Source organism: Hemicordylus capensis, chromosome 3, assembly GCF_027244095.1.
Source record: "Hemicordylus capensis ecotype Gifberg chromosome 3, rHemCap1.1.pri, whole genome shotgun sequence".
NCBI classification, from domain to species: domain Eukaryota; kingdom Metazoa; phylum Chordata; class Lepidosauria; order Squamata; family Cordylidae; genus Hemicordylus; species Hemicordylus capensis.
The window spans coordinates 258357425-258371464 of record NC_069659.1 but is presented as its reverse complement, the minus strand read 5'-3'; the positions used below and the strand labels follow the sequence as shown (position 1 = coordinate 258371464).

At 41.6% G+C, this 14040-nt stretch overlaps 1 protein-coding gene across 6 annotated transcripts in view; it reads left to right on the top strand.

Annotated features, from left to right (window-relative positions):
• DOCK1 (dedicator of cytokinesis 1) overlaps positions 1 to 14040 on the top strand; it is a 645511-nt gene that overhangs the window by 196627 nt on the left and 434844 nt on the right. The window lies entirely within an intron of this gene.

The window sequence follows — 14040 nt, the reverse complement described above, 5'->3', positions numbered from 1 at the left end:
TTCTGACTGTCCATTTTCCGTTTGAATCTTTTCAAAAGGGAAATGGACAGGCAAGCCTTTACTAAGCAATACAGCAGCAGAAAGAGCATGCCTGCAGGAGGCACTTCCCTTCAGAAAACATACCAACCTCCACTGCCAGTTTTGTTTCTTAACACAATTTTTGCACTAATCATTAACTAATCATTAATCATATTAATCATTAATATATCATCAGTGATATATTTCAGAAATATATCACTGAAAACAAAGTTTATTTTAACTAATTATGCCCATATGGTGTTCATCAGGATAAATAAATGTAAAAGTTGTTAGGTAAATTTATCTGTAAGGTACAGTGGCCTGCTTCTACTTTACGGTAGCATTTTAATATTGAGATCTATGCTTTAAGTTCATTTAAATGGCCAAATACACTTGGATATACATTAAACCATATAATGATTCCCTGGTAAATGAAAATCTGTTTTTGGTTAATTTTTCATTCCTACTGTAATGCCGTCTGCAGAAAATATAGAAGCAACCCAAATAAATGCACATTATTTGCATTAATGTTTTCAGCTTGATATGGATACTTGATATAAACTGTTTAAAGAAATTTATTTTAAACAGATGTGGCTCTCTTATACTTGGTAAGGATTATTTTACAGTTGCACTATTCCTTTAAGGAATATTTTAATGCTAACGTGCAGCACAGTACCTTAAAACAGTTACTTTTGATCTTTGTAAAGAAAAGCGAGCAAGACAGAAATTAAGTTGTTATACAAGTTGGTAGGATACAAGGAGATTTATCTGCTTTACCTTTGTATACTAACGAAGAGTAGCAGTCTGGTATATATTTTGATTGGAGCTAGAAGGTATTTTTGTGAGTTTGTGAGCTGAATTAGGAATGGCTAATAGTGAACAACTATAGGGATGCTCAGAGAGATTCTAGATGTGTATGATGTATATGTCCTTTTTGAAATACATCTGTTTCACTCTTAGCAACTGCAACATCTGTTGCAATGTTCCACAACTCAACTGTGAGAATAAATAAATATATTTTTGCTGTTGCTGTTGGGCAATAGGGCTAAGACTTCTGAGCATGCTTCACATTCCATAAGCTAGGGGTGTCCAACTCAAATCTTGTGATGGGCCAGATTTGCTTCCAATGCATCTCCAGGGGGCTGCATCCGCCTCACGCCACCTTCTCACACCCACCTTGCATCTTTTGTATTATTCCTCTTCCCCTTCCTTCAAATGCACTGCTTTTTACACCAGAATATGCTCAAAAGAAGGTTCTTTTTTTAAAAAAAGAAAAAACAACAACTGCTCTTCCTCCTCACCCTCCTCTCCAGTCTTCTTGCCCCAGCTGTTTCTTTCTTGGTGGGGCTCAGAAATCAGAAGTGATCCTTCCCCACTGTCCGGGCCTGCCTCGACCAGCAAGCCTCTCCTTCTGCTTTTGAATGGCAGTGTCCAAGGCCTCAGGAGGCCTCGGACTGCTGCAACTATAGAGTGCGGAGGGCGCAGAGGTGAAGAAATGCCGCAACAGGAAGAAGTGTGGGGCAGGGATAAGGAGCACTGTGGAGAGTAAGAGAAGCATGGCGGGGCAGGAGGCAAATAAGTGCCAGAAGACGTGTGTGGGTGTAAGGAGTGCTGTAGTGACGGGGAGAAGTGCAGCCACTTCTCAGCTGCAGCAGCTCAGCTGGCTTCTTGCTGCTCTTGCCAGCACACCACCAGTCCCTGACGCTTCTACACTGCCACAGCAGAAATGTACATTTCTTGGCCGCAGCAGCTTCTTGCTGCTCTTGCTGGCCTGCTGCTATCCCCTGAAGCTTCTCTGTGTACTGTGGCAGCAGAAATGGCCCAGCGCTTGCTGACTGGAGAGTACAGCCTCATGGGCCAGAGTGAGCCCACAGGCCGGGCCTTTGACAGCCCTGTCATAAGCACTTTGTAAAATTGGAAGCATGCTGCTGGGGTGGGCGGAGGGTTAGCGACATATTTCTGTTCTTACACAATGTTTCTGAAGTGCGAAAAGCACTTGGAAGTCTTTGTTTCCTTGCACAACAGCATGCATGTAGGAAGGCTGGGGAGTTGCACATGCAGCTCCTGCTATGCCCTGCCAAACGTCTTTACACATGTGCTTTATTGGTCTGGATATCAGCCACTGTATCCTTAACACATGAAGATATAACTTCTGTTTCTATACTATCCTTGGTGCGGTCTGAGACTGTTGCCTGAGCTGTTTTCAGATGGTACATGCAGTATTAGTTCCTAAGGTGGTTTAAGAATTTAGAGCTGTGATAATTTTGAATGATACTGATGATGCAGATGCTCAAATATAATCTGACTTGGACTCCATAGCTACACTGCCAGTACTTCTTTGAGTGGTGAAGCATTTCAAGGATATTGTTATGTGGGTTTTGGCTGCTTTTGGAGGAGAGATCACTGGAGGCCTTTGTAATACGTTGTTTATTTACATCATAGGGTGGAGGCAAACCAGCATGCCATCCTGCAAGGCAGCAAGGTTGCTGCCTTTTTAGATCTCCAGATATCTCAAGGTGATACACAAATAAAAGTAACAATACAACCAAAATATAAAATCCACAATAAACAGTAAAGCAGTAGCACAAATAAAAGCAGCAATTAATTTCAAAACACAAAGACAAACCAATTTGAAAGATCTGAAGCATTAATTCTATTTAAATGTGAGACACCTGGAAAAAAAGCAAAGCAGTAGTGGAAAACTGAAATAGTTGGGAGGATACAAACACCTCTAGGAAAGAGCCTGGGGGAAGTTACCGAGAAGGCCCTGTCCTGTATGCATGATAAATTTATTTATTTATTTATTTATTTATTTATTTATTTATTTATTTAATAGGCTTCACATGGTGTTGACACGTGGAGCGGGGCCCCTCAAGCTCGTTTCGGCACTAGGAGCAGGGCCCCTCAAGCTGGTTTCATGTGGTAGAGTCTGCTGGGAGCAAGTAGACCTTCAGATATCTCAGGACCAAGCTGTTTAGGGTGTTATAGGTCAAAAGACTCCAAAGGTGCCTTCATTCATCAATCAGCTCAAGATTTGTCTCTGTTTTACACACACACCCCTAAATGCTACCTTACAAGGTCAGATGGCTTGTCTGTCCAGAAAATACCAGTTTATCTGCTTTTAATTTCCCGTTTAAAAACATTGATGTTCTTTTGTCACCTCCTAGATTCTGATCAAGCATTGCCTGAAGGCAAAACCATAGTGACACACCCCAGTCTTGGGACAATACAATATCTATGTCAGAGTTGTCAGAAGCAGCAGCTTTCTGTAGTTGCTTGGATTGGTTCAGTTCTATATCTCTTGAAGTTACTTACAAAGTGCTTGGATTGTGAAGGCTGCAGCATGTATCTGTTGTAGCTCATCAAAAGGTGTAAGCTTTGTAGACCGTTGACCAGGGAGACTGACTCCTCCTTGAGAGGGACTCTCCCCCAGTTTTCTATAGCATCAATTTCTAGCATTGATATAACTCTCTAAGAGCCTGCGGATGTTTAGGGTATAATATACTTCTTTTATTCTCTTTAACTCCTCTTTTCTCCTGATATCCTATACAGGGATGGGACTTCTCAAAGGACAGAGATTGCATAGTGGACCCTAATACCCATGGAATTTGTGTGGAAAGGGGAGGCATTGTCTTCCTCTGTCTCCCTGGCCTTTTTCCTTCCCTGTGCCAAGCAAGAGAAGAGTACTATTGTAGCTGTACTCAAAGCAACCTTCAGTCTCCTCTCTCCTGTATCCCCTTGCCTATGCTGATCATGTTGGGGACGGGTAGTGAAAGAGGCAAAAGCCAAACAGGAGTACTGTTCCAATATCTGGTGGATGTGACCTTCTTATCATCTGGTGTGGGGATGGGGAGAAGACAACAAAGTCTTTTCCAGTGTCTCTTCCCTGGACGTTTCTTTGCCCAGCTGGGTTAGGTGCGCACAGGGAAAATAGTAGATAGGCTAAAATTAATAAGACCACTGCTCCCTCCCTTCTCATGGGCCAGGACCTTTTCTTGGGCCAGGAGGCACAGGAGGAGGATGAGTAGAAGAGTGGTTAGAACAGCAGGGCCTTACTTTCCTGTTCAGTTTTCATGACTCAGTGCATGGATAAAGATCCTTGACAGTAGATGCCTAACGGCAGGAAAGATGCTCATGCTTTGCAGGGGCAGAAATGGCACAGATGGGACATTTTTGCTTGTGGTGATGTGGATTCCAACAGTGAGTACCTAGAAAACAGACAGGAGATAAAGAGGGCTCCTTTAAGGGGTATTTTTCACCTATCCCAGATATTAGGACAGGCAAAGCCAAGCTGTACCTATTCATATGGATCAAATCCATAGTGACAAAAGAAGTCAAGAATTCTGTTCATCCTCAAGACAAATTTTCTGGTAGCCATCATATCGACTAAGAGGATTTCAGAGCTGGGGCCCCTATTCTGCTCTCTCCCTCAATGTTTTAATGCCATCGGGGTGATACCGCAGCCAGGTTGGCTGGCTGGCCAACCTGCCTTCCTTCCTTGGCCTAAGTTTAACTCTGTTTTTCATAGATCCAAGGAAATGTTTTCTCATTCTTCAAATCTTGAATGTGCAGAGAGATCTCAGTATACTGCACCAAAATTGTAGGTACTAGGACGTATGATGCCTTTTAAATTTTCTTTCTAGTTTGATCTTTCAGTAAAAGAAGTGTGCACCAACATGCTTTCAAGATGGCCTAGGGAGGCTATATAGGATCCTGAACAAGGGACCTCCTTGTGATATCATGGCGCATTCCTGTTTTTCTCTAGTTAAAATTTGTCCAACAGGAGCTTGGGTTTCTGCTTATCATAGACATTGAGCTTGCTGTGGAAGGTTCCTACAGCAAGTTCTCCCACAGTAGAGACTTGTGGTCTGTCTTTGGCCTCACCCTTTTGTTCCCAATGTACGCTTCTTCCCACTGTGAAGAAACTGGAACATTTTACTTAATTATAACTTCCTACTATCCATGAAAGCAGGAAGGTGTGATTCCACCTATTATATTCTGGGTCAGCTCATCCTTGTTTGTGTTTGCCACATTGGCACATTTTCCTCTTTGTGTGTTGTTATTGAGGTAATGCCTTTTTTCTAGACCAGTCTGAGGAATTAGAGGGCATGCATCTCAAGAACAGTAAATTCTACATGGCCCTGTCTGTTGGTGTTATGGGAGAGGATATCCTGAAGGGTATTTGAGTGTCTGCCCATCTGTCTTTGATGAAGAGCAAGAATTTACGCTAAGCAAAAATTCCTGGCCTACGTCCAGACAAGTGGCGCACTGGTGCAAGGACATTGTGCAAAGAAACGAATTTCCAGACTGGTTCTTGTGCTAGCAGATGTTGTGCAATCTTGTTTGCATTTCGGACAAGATCTTCTGCTAGTGGATGCACAACATCATGGAGCCAACTTTGTGCAGCTCCACAAACTTCTTGAGTACAACTTCTCTTGTCGTGCTAGCGCAACACTAGTCTGAAATGTCTAAAAATTTTAAAATTACGTTTTGATGTAAACTATCCAAAGAAATGTGATTTATACATTCTTTAAATAAATAAAAACCTGTTGACTTAAATGAGATGCAATAGGCGTCTCTCTCGCTCTTTTTTTAAATGAAGACAGTATTTAGTCATGTCAGTAGTAACTGTAGTAATCTGAAACAGACTTACTAAGCATTAACCCCAATAAACACAGTGGGGCTTTCTTCTGAATACATATGCTCAAGACACAGTTTGAAGTGTTGATAGCCTTTTCTTCTGTTTAAAATCCAGTAAACTATATTTGAAAGTTAGCCATCTGTAGACATTTATAATGGAATACATTGTATTAAAAATGCACTGTGTGAACATGAGCATAGCACTGAAAGCATTACATTTGAACATATCATAATTATTTAATAAATGTTGACAGCATCAAGTATCTTTAAGGAGAAGTTACCATTTAAGATTCAGTGCATTTGTGAATGGAACTTACTGTGGTCAAGAATGGTGATTCAGTGTCAGTGCATTAGTAAGATTCTACACTGCAAAGATACTTTATATGTATGATCTTACCTTTCATGGAACAGTGTCAATTAAGATTTATGTACAGGAGAACTCTGTTATTTGTAGGGGTCCCATTCTGTGGGCAGGAGGGCGGATAGCAAATCCACAAATAACAGGGCATTAAAAATTGTAGATTGGAGGGGTTAGGTTCCAGCACTGCCCCAAATTCCCCCCCCATGACAAAATGGGCCAAATAAAGCGTCATACCATGCTCTACTACCCTTCAGGAGTCCAAGGATGTAAAAACACTCGCTGAAAATAGAGTGACCTCCGAGGTCATTTCCAGCCCCGCCCCCGACGCATGCATATGAGTTTAACCCTTTCCCCCATCTCCCCCCCCGCCATGTATACCTAGGTCAGGTGTCCATTACCCAACTGTGAATACTTGAAACTGTGGGTGGTGAGTCCATGATTAATAAGATTCTCCTGGGAGTTATTTGCACATGGCTTCATGTGGCGGGGTAAATGTTGAGCGAAGCCACTTGAAATCGCACTCGTGGCATTAAGGGAAGCAGCCCCTCCCCTCTGCTCTTGGGTTTTGTTTTGATGCAAATTCACATGGCATGCCTCCGTGTTTGCATTCCAACCTGTGGGGGGCGGATTTCTAAAGAGCTATATCTGCATTTCTAAAGAGAGTATCCCTCTTATCATGCTAATGATTCTATATCAGTGCCTCTCCCTATTTGCTCTGGCATAGTCAGAAAAAGTAGCTTAAAACCAGCATTTTAAAAACCTGGAAATGCACTGAGATGTGTGGAGTGGGTCCAAGGATCTCAAAGGGACTTCGGGGTAAGTTTGGCTGGTGTGTGAACTCAAACACTTTCTTCCGAAGGAGATTCGAGGTAACAGCCCTGTCTGTAAAGCCTTCTGTACTAGTATTTATTTTCTAGCGGGTTGTTGTAGGATGTATCAGTGTGATAAAAGAAAATTTGGATTTCACTAAGTTGGTGCAGCACAACATGATGGGAACATTGTTCTAGGAACAAACATCTTAATTCACAATAGCTAGAACTTAAAAGAAAGGGGGAAGCAAGCAATGATGCATCAACTTTGCTGGAGCAAGGCAGGTTTGAGTTTGGATGGTGGCTGGATGGGAGACCACCTGGGAACTCTATAAACTCTGTCTTTCTGGAAGAAAGGTGGGATATAAATGATTGCAACATTTAGTGCTACTGTTACTTGGTTGGGAGAGATGTGCCGGTTGTATGTCTTGGCATATCTCTCCTGCACAGTTTTCTACTAGGATGTTAGAATGGCAGTGCAGAAGCTGAAATACATCAACTTTTTGATTCCACCTACCGTATTTTATGGACTATAAGACTCACTTTTTTCCTTGAAAAATATCCGCCAAAATTCAGGAGCGCCTTATATGTTTTAACAGTTTAATATGTTAAAACTCTGAAAAACTGGATTAAAATTAAGGTGCGTCTTATAGTCTGTAGCGTCTTATAGTCCGTAAAATACGGTATATTTGTAATTGAATGTGGTAGAGATTCATGCGTTACTTAAACATAATGGTTCTGTTGCTTCGTTAGCTTGGTTCCACACAATGCTAGAAACAACTGTAAAGAGGAGCCACAGGAATGACGCAAAGGATGTGGTCCTTTTGCGCTCCAGCATTGCTGGCAAAATGCAAATATGCCAGCAACATAAAGATTGTGCAGCCATCTAGATCCAATCTCTGATGCAGATTCCAAATGAGTATCCTTTTAGGTAAGGAAAGCAGCAGCAAAGACAGAACAGCAGACACAGAATTTTGTGTCTTGAAACTACCACAGGACTCTTCGTCATCTTAAGTTAGATAAAGTTCATCAGCAGCAGCATTCTGGGTTCTGATCAACAGATGAAGACAACCATTAAGGACAGCTATAACTTGCAACAAATGCATAACACGATTGGTATTCCTGGAATGCATTGATTTTATTCTTTGTCAGGGAATATTCAATTCCTGCATAAAACAGCTTAATACAACTGCATAGTGGTGATGTCTAACAATATTCCCCTGACAGAGATTAAAATCGAAACATGTTGGGAACAGCAGTCTTAATACCTATTCCCTTTAACAGATGCACCAACTCAGAGGAAACCCAAGTAAAAAATTAAATATTCTAGGAGATGGGTATTTCATTGATATTGTTTAAGAAATAAAAGACACACTTAAAACACTTTAGAGAATCTTTTTCTTTTTTTAATAATAAAGCTGGGCATTCAATCTCTTTTTAGTTATCCTTAGGAAATGAAAACACGTTCTGGATCTCCTGCAATCATATCTTGCCTAAAGGTCACCAACAATGATTATTTATTTATTTAAAATTTCTTGTGTACCGCCTCCTCTAGGACTCTACACCGCCTCTACACTCTAGGCGGTGTGCAACAACAACATTTTATCTATCTATCTATCTATCTATCTATCTATCTATCTATCTATCTATCTATCTATCACATTTTTATCCCACCCAAAATTCAAGTTCCTTGGGCAGTTTACAAGACAATAAAAACAACCAATTACCAAAGACAATTAATTATAATAATAATTAAAGGGCAAACACCTGGCAAAACAGGTGGGTCTTAAAGGCAGCCAGGGAGGGGGCTGAATGAATGGGGGGAGTGGGAGAAGAGTGTTCCAAAGAAGAGGGGCAGAAGTTGATGTTATGATGTTGAAAGGGCAGGACACCACCAGACTCTCCTCCTCCCCCTTGACAGGCACAGTAGGCTTCATTTTGAGGCTGGGAGCATCTTCAAGACATTAGTGGAAAATCGGCTAGGAGACTTATGTCTATGTTGGAAGGTGCCCTTTATTAGGAATTAAAGAACACTATTCTTAGAACAGTGTTATGTTTCTATGATGTTATTTCCCTACTTGATATACAAAACTTGAAGAGAAGTGATCACAGGAAAGAAATACTGCATGTAGCATTATCTCTTCCAGGAAAATATACTTAATTCAGAGGATTAATAAAGAAATACCAAATTGGTAACGATTACACATTTTTAACCTGCACAAATTAAAGGCTGTTACTGGGGCTGGTGGGGTGGGGGAATGGAGGAGCATTATAGTGAAACTCAATAGTGGCAAGATGTTCAGTACTAAGAACAAAACCAGAACATTTACGATTACATACCGTACTGATTTCTTTCTTTGTAACTATAATGTTAGAAAGTTACTTTTAAAAACCTCAGGAACTAGGCTTTTCAAGAGTTCCAAGAATAACCTACAGGCTACAACTTGGCACCTTGAGGGCTCTGCGCAGCACATGGGGAACAAGTTTGTTCTAACTTTCAAATGGCATTTTATATTATTATTGCTACTGCGTAGCTTGACTGGCAGATTGTACAAATATTTCCAAAACACTGAGATGATTTTTGTTTGATGCAATAAAGCTTGCTGGCGGAAGCTGTTGTGTACTGAATCTTAAAAACCCCACAGGTACACAATACCTTTTACAAGATAGAGAGTTTACTTCCTGGGCAATCAAGTATATGTCTTGCCTATAAGAAGTTCTTTGGAAGACCCTCCTTGATAACCTTCCCTCCCACTGATATTAAAGGGAGGCAAGATGCACGTGAAGACACTTGTGCACACATGTAAATGCATGAGGGAGCCCCAAGAGTAGAGTCAGACAACTTGTCTTTAACAGGGTAATTGCTACTGTTATTACATGATTGAGTGATTATCCTTTTAAATGAAAACCTCTCTGAGCTGTGTATGAGAAAAGGCAAACTGGTGTTTATTGCATGTTTGTTTATTTATTTATTTTATTTAGCATATTTGTATACCACCCACTACCGAAGTCTTTAGGCGGTTTACAACCTTAAAACAAACCGAGGAATTGTAAAATAAGTTAAAACATATAAAAGTTCAAATTAAAATAGCTAAAATGTAAAATGGCATTTAATCCATTACGCAGTATTACTGCTGTATAGAAGGGAAGCTACAGTGGCTGACTTCATGATTACTGAAGTGCACACATAAAGAGGTACTGTAGGGATGTGCCTCGGGCTCATGCATAACTCCCCCAGTCCCTCTACTTGTACATTTGTTGCTCAAGCAGCTGCTCTGCCCCTGCTCTAGAAACAATCTGGAACCAAGAAGCACATTCTGATGTGTTTTCTCTCTTCCAGATAGGCTAGCTTCTGGGGCATGGGCAGAGCAGCACCATTTCTCCCACTTGCACAACGGTCCATATATAGAGGGACTGGGGGAGTTGTGTGTAAGCCCCCGTCATGCCTCGTAGTCCTTCTTTACATGTGTATTTTAGTAGCCATGATGTTAGCCAATGTCAATGGAGTGTTTTGAAATCATTTTGTGCATGTATTAAATATTTTTATGTTGAAATGAAGGCTATAGATCAGGAATATACTTAGAACCATATAAACAAGATTTTGCAGGCTTGGTGAGGCATTCCAGCAGGAAGTGTATGTTGTTATTATTTCTTGCATTTGAATCTTATCTATCATCCAGTATGCTTGTCCAGGAAGGGCATCTGGCTCTCTGTGTGTGTGTATATATATATATATTCACACCTGTGAAAGGTGGACAGGCTAGGCGGACAGATGACGATTGGCCCTAAGTTACCCATTTAGCTTCTTGACTAAGGATTGAAGTAAGTCTCCAAGGTTCTAGTCTGAAAGACCTCTCCACCACGTCATACTGGCTCAGTGTATTGCCAAACCACACTTCCTGATACCATGGAACTTGATTATAGTCTTCATAATGTATGAAAATCTGTCATGCTGCTTTTTCTTGTGGTGAAGAATATATTATTATGGATCTCTATTAGCTGGGATGTAAACCCAGTCTGTTCATTTAATCAGTTTTTAATTGAGGCTTGGGAAGTTATAGCCTCAAGAATGAACATCAATTCAGTGTATACAGTCCTAAATGCATTTTTCTAATTTACAAGTGAAATTATGTTCACTAAATCTTATATTGACACTATTTTGTTTTTTTTCTTTCATATAGTATCTCTTTGGACAGCCAAACTGTTAAAAGTTTACCACAAAGCCTTTAGATTGCATTGCTTGTCAGTCAGTCAGAGTCTCTCTCTCTCTCTCTCTCATTTTTGCAAAATAGCAATTTCTCCCAAGATTTCTGTTGATATTTCCATTTATTCATACATGTGTTTACAAGTATCATGAAAAGTTTAACATTTGCTCTGTTTTTAAATCAACATATTATTACCTGTTATTCAGGGCTCATATAAATGAGTTGGATAGCTTTTGAGACTCAAGATAGTAAGAGAGTCTAGAAAACAAATATGTAGAGGAGCTGCTAAAGGAAATGGACTACTGGTTATATGAAAGCTACTTCCATATAACCAGCAGTATCAGCTACTGCTGGTTATATGGAAGTAATTTTCCCCTTAGTATCTTAATTGGAACGATATTATGGGACATCTAGCCAAAACGTTTCTCTCAGAAAATCCATCCTGTATCTAGAGTGTTCCTGGAAAAAATATTGTCCAACCTTTTTACATGAAATCCATTAAGGAAGGAGATTCTAAGGCCACGGCAGGCAGCTTCATTGCTCACCTCTTTCAGCTAGATGATTTGTGTAATACTTAACCTGGACCTGGTTAGCCACTCCTATGAATAACAGAAGGATATCCTTTGTGATAGCCTTTTAATTATTTGAAACTGCCAATGTAGTGTCTGTTTCCTTCAGCATCTCCTTTACATATTTGTTTAGTAGACTCTATTATCTTGAGTCTCAAAACTGTTGAACTCACCTTTTTGCGTCTTGATGATGGGGAGAGGAGCCCAGGTTTGACCTGGCCTCAGCTACAGCTCCCTGGGCTCCATGTCAGGGAGCAAAGCACCAACAAGAGCTCTGTTTCCACCTCCATTGGCTACTGTGCAAAAATAAGGTATGAATGCGGGTGCCAAAAGGCCTCTGAAGGAAAAAGGAAGGAGGAATCTTGTGACAGGTTCAAAATGGGGCTGGTTGAGGAAGAACAGATAGCCACTACTTGCATCTCCTCTGAGGAATCAACTTTCTCAATGAGTCTGCATTTGTTGCTGTACTTTCCATAGCAGCCAGCCTTGTAGTGGTATACAGAACAAGATGCTGAAAAAGAAGAAAACTCTCCTCTTTGCAATTACAAAAGAGAACAGTTAGCTGCATAATTACCTGTGATTCTCCATGTCTATTTCAAGCAGCACGACCCCTGGGGAACATAGATCCCTTTGCACAGGAATGGAGAATGGGACCAGGGACTCCATGTGCTTCTCCAAGGCCACTGAGTGTTAGCTGGCATGGTTAGAAGAGTTGCAAAGATTCCAGGAAACAGAACACAAGTAGCTTCTTCATCAGTTCACAGCTCAACAGCAATATACAATTTCTGCATACCAACGATTCCAAGCCTGGCTGTGTGTCGAAGCAACTCTGTGGTTGGTGGACTAATATCTGATGACAGGGCCCTTACCTTGCAGCTGGGGTATGAAACAGTCCCGTTGTCTGATGAACACGATACATTCTGATGAGGCAAAGAGACTTCTAAGCATCTTTTGAATTGTTGCTCCAGCAGTACCCTGTTGATTGGGCCATGATCTATTGTCTTTTCTGACTAGACAAACCTAGGAGTCAGTCATTTGGATTTTCTAGACACAGGCGATTATGACAAAGGTAGCTGCCCTGGACTCTAAGCATTAGTGAGGAGACATATAGATGACACTTCCAGGAAATAGCTTACATTCCAAGAGCCAGTCCACAGGGTTAGGACAATACCCCCAAATGAATAATAGGGTCAAGCACCCAGTACCAAATCATAAGTGTTAATTATGTTGAAGTAGTTATTTATTTCTGACATTTGTACTTCATCTTTCTATATCAAAATATAATTAAGGTGACTTGCAAAGAAAACGATCAACAATAACAAGATTTAAAAGTGGTAGCAGCCGTCAAACCTTCATTAAAAGCAGTATCTCTGAAAAGCCATTGCCACTTGCTTTTTAGACAAGTGGCAATGAGGCCAGGTGTACCATTCTAGCTGCCACAAACAAAATATTGATAGGGAGCCTATCTCTTCACACCCCCAGCTGGGTGTTCTTGTCAGGGAATGGACCACTCATGAGGCAAGCACATCTGATGAAATATGTTGTGTTCATGAAATATTCTATCACCACCTAGGGATTAGTGATGTGCACGGACCTCTCCGGAGGCCGGTCTGGACATGGGGCGGTTCGATGTCGGGGTGGGGGTTCCTTTAAGGACAGGGGGAGGGTGTACTTATCTCTCCCTCCGCTTTTCCCCCACCGGCGCACATATTTAGTATGCATTTGGGATGGCAGGGTACCTCCCTGATATGACGCACACGCGCAAAAGGCTTTCTGAAGCCTTTTGCTGACGACCGGAGGAAGGGGCGGCAGGGAGGTACCGTTGCCCCAAATGCTTACTAAATACGTGTGCCGGTGGGGGGAAAGCGGTGGGAGGGGTAAGTACACCCTCCCCCCGCTGTTAAAGGAACTCCCACCCCAGTGCTGGACTGCAGCTCCGCGGTTCCATGCACATCCCTACTAGGGATCTGTTGAACTAAAAGAGAAATAGGAAAAGCCTATAGATTTTTTTAAAAGAACAAGGCAGTATCTTTTAGACTAAAAATTCAATGCATGAGCTTTTATGGGTCATGCATTTTACTAGGACTGTGCATGTCAGCAAATTCAGATATGCAGTTTGTAAATCCCTGCACCCACCACCAGGAGGCATCAGAACACAGGGCAAGTGCCCTGCGGTGTGGTGGTCATGGCTGTTTAACTGTCCATCCAGCACTTGATGGATTCTCAAGAGCTTGGGGTGCGAGGCAGGGGGCGGGGAGTGTTGAACTACCATCTCCAGACATCCGTGTGTCCTCCTAGCAGCCAAACAGGTTTCCCAGGCTGCCCTGTATCACTCCCTGCTCCACCTCCAAGTGCCCGGGAATCATTGCACCACCCCATGCCAGTGTGGGCTTGGCAGTTAAAGGGCCCCACCACCACACTACCCAGGGCACGTGCCC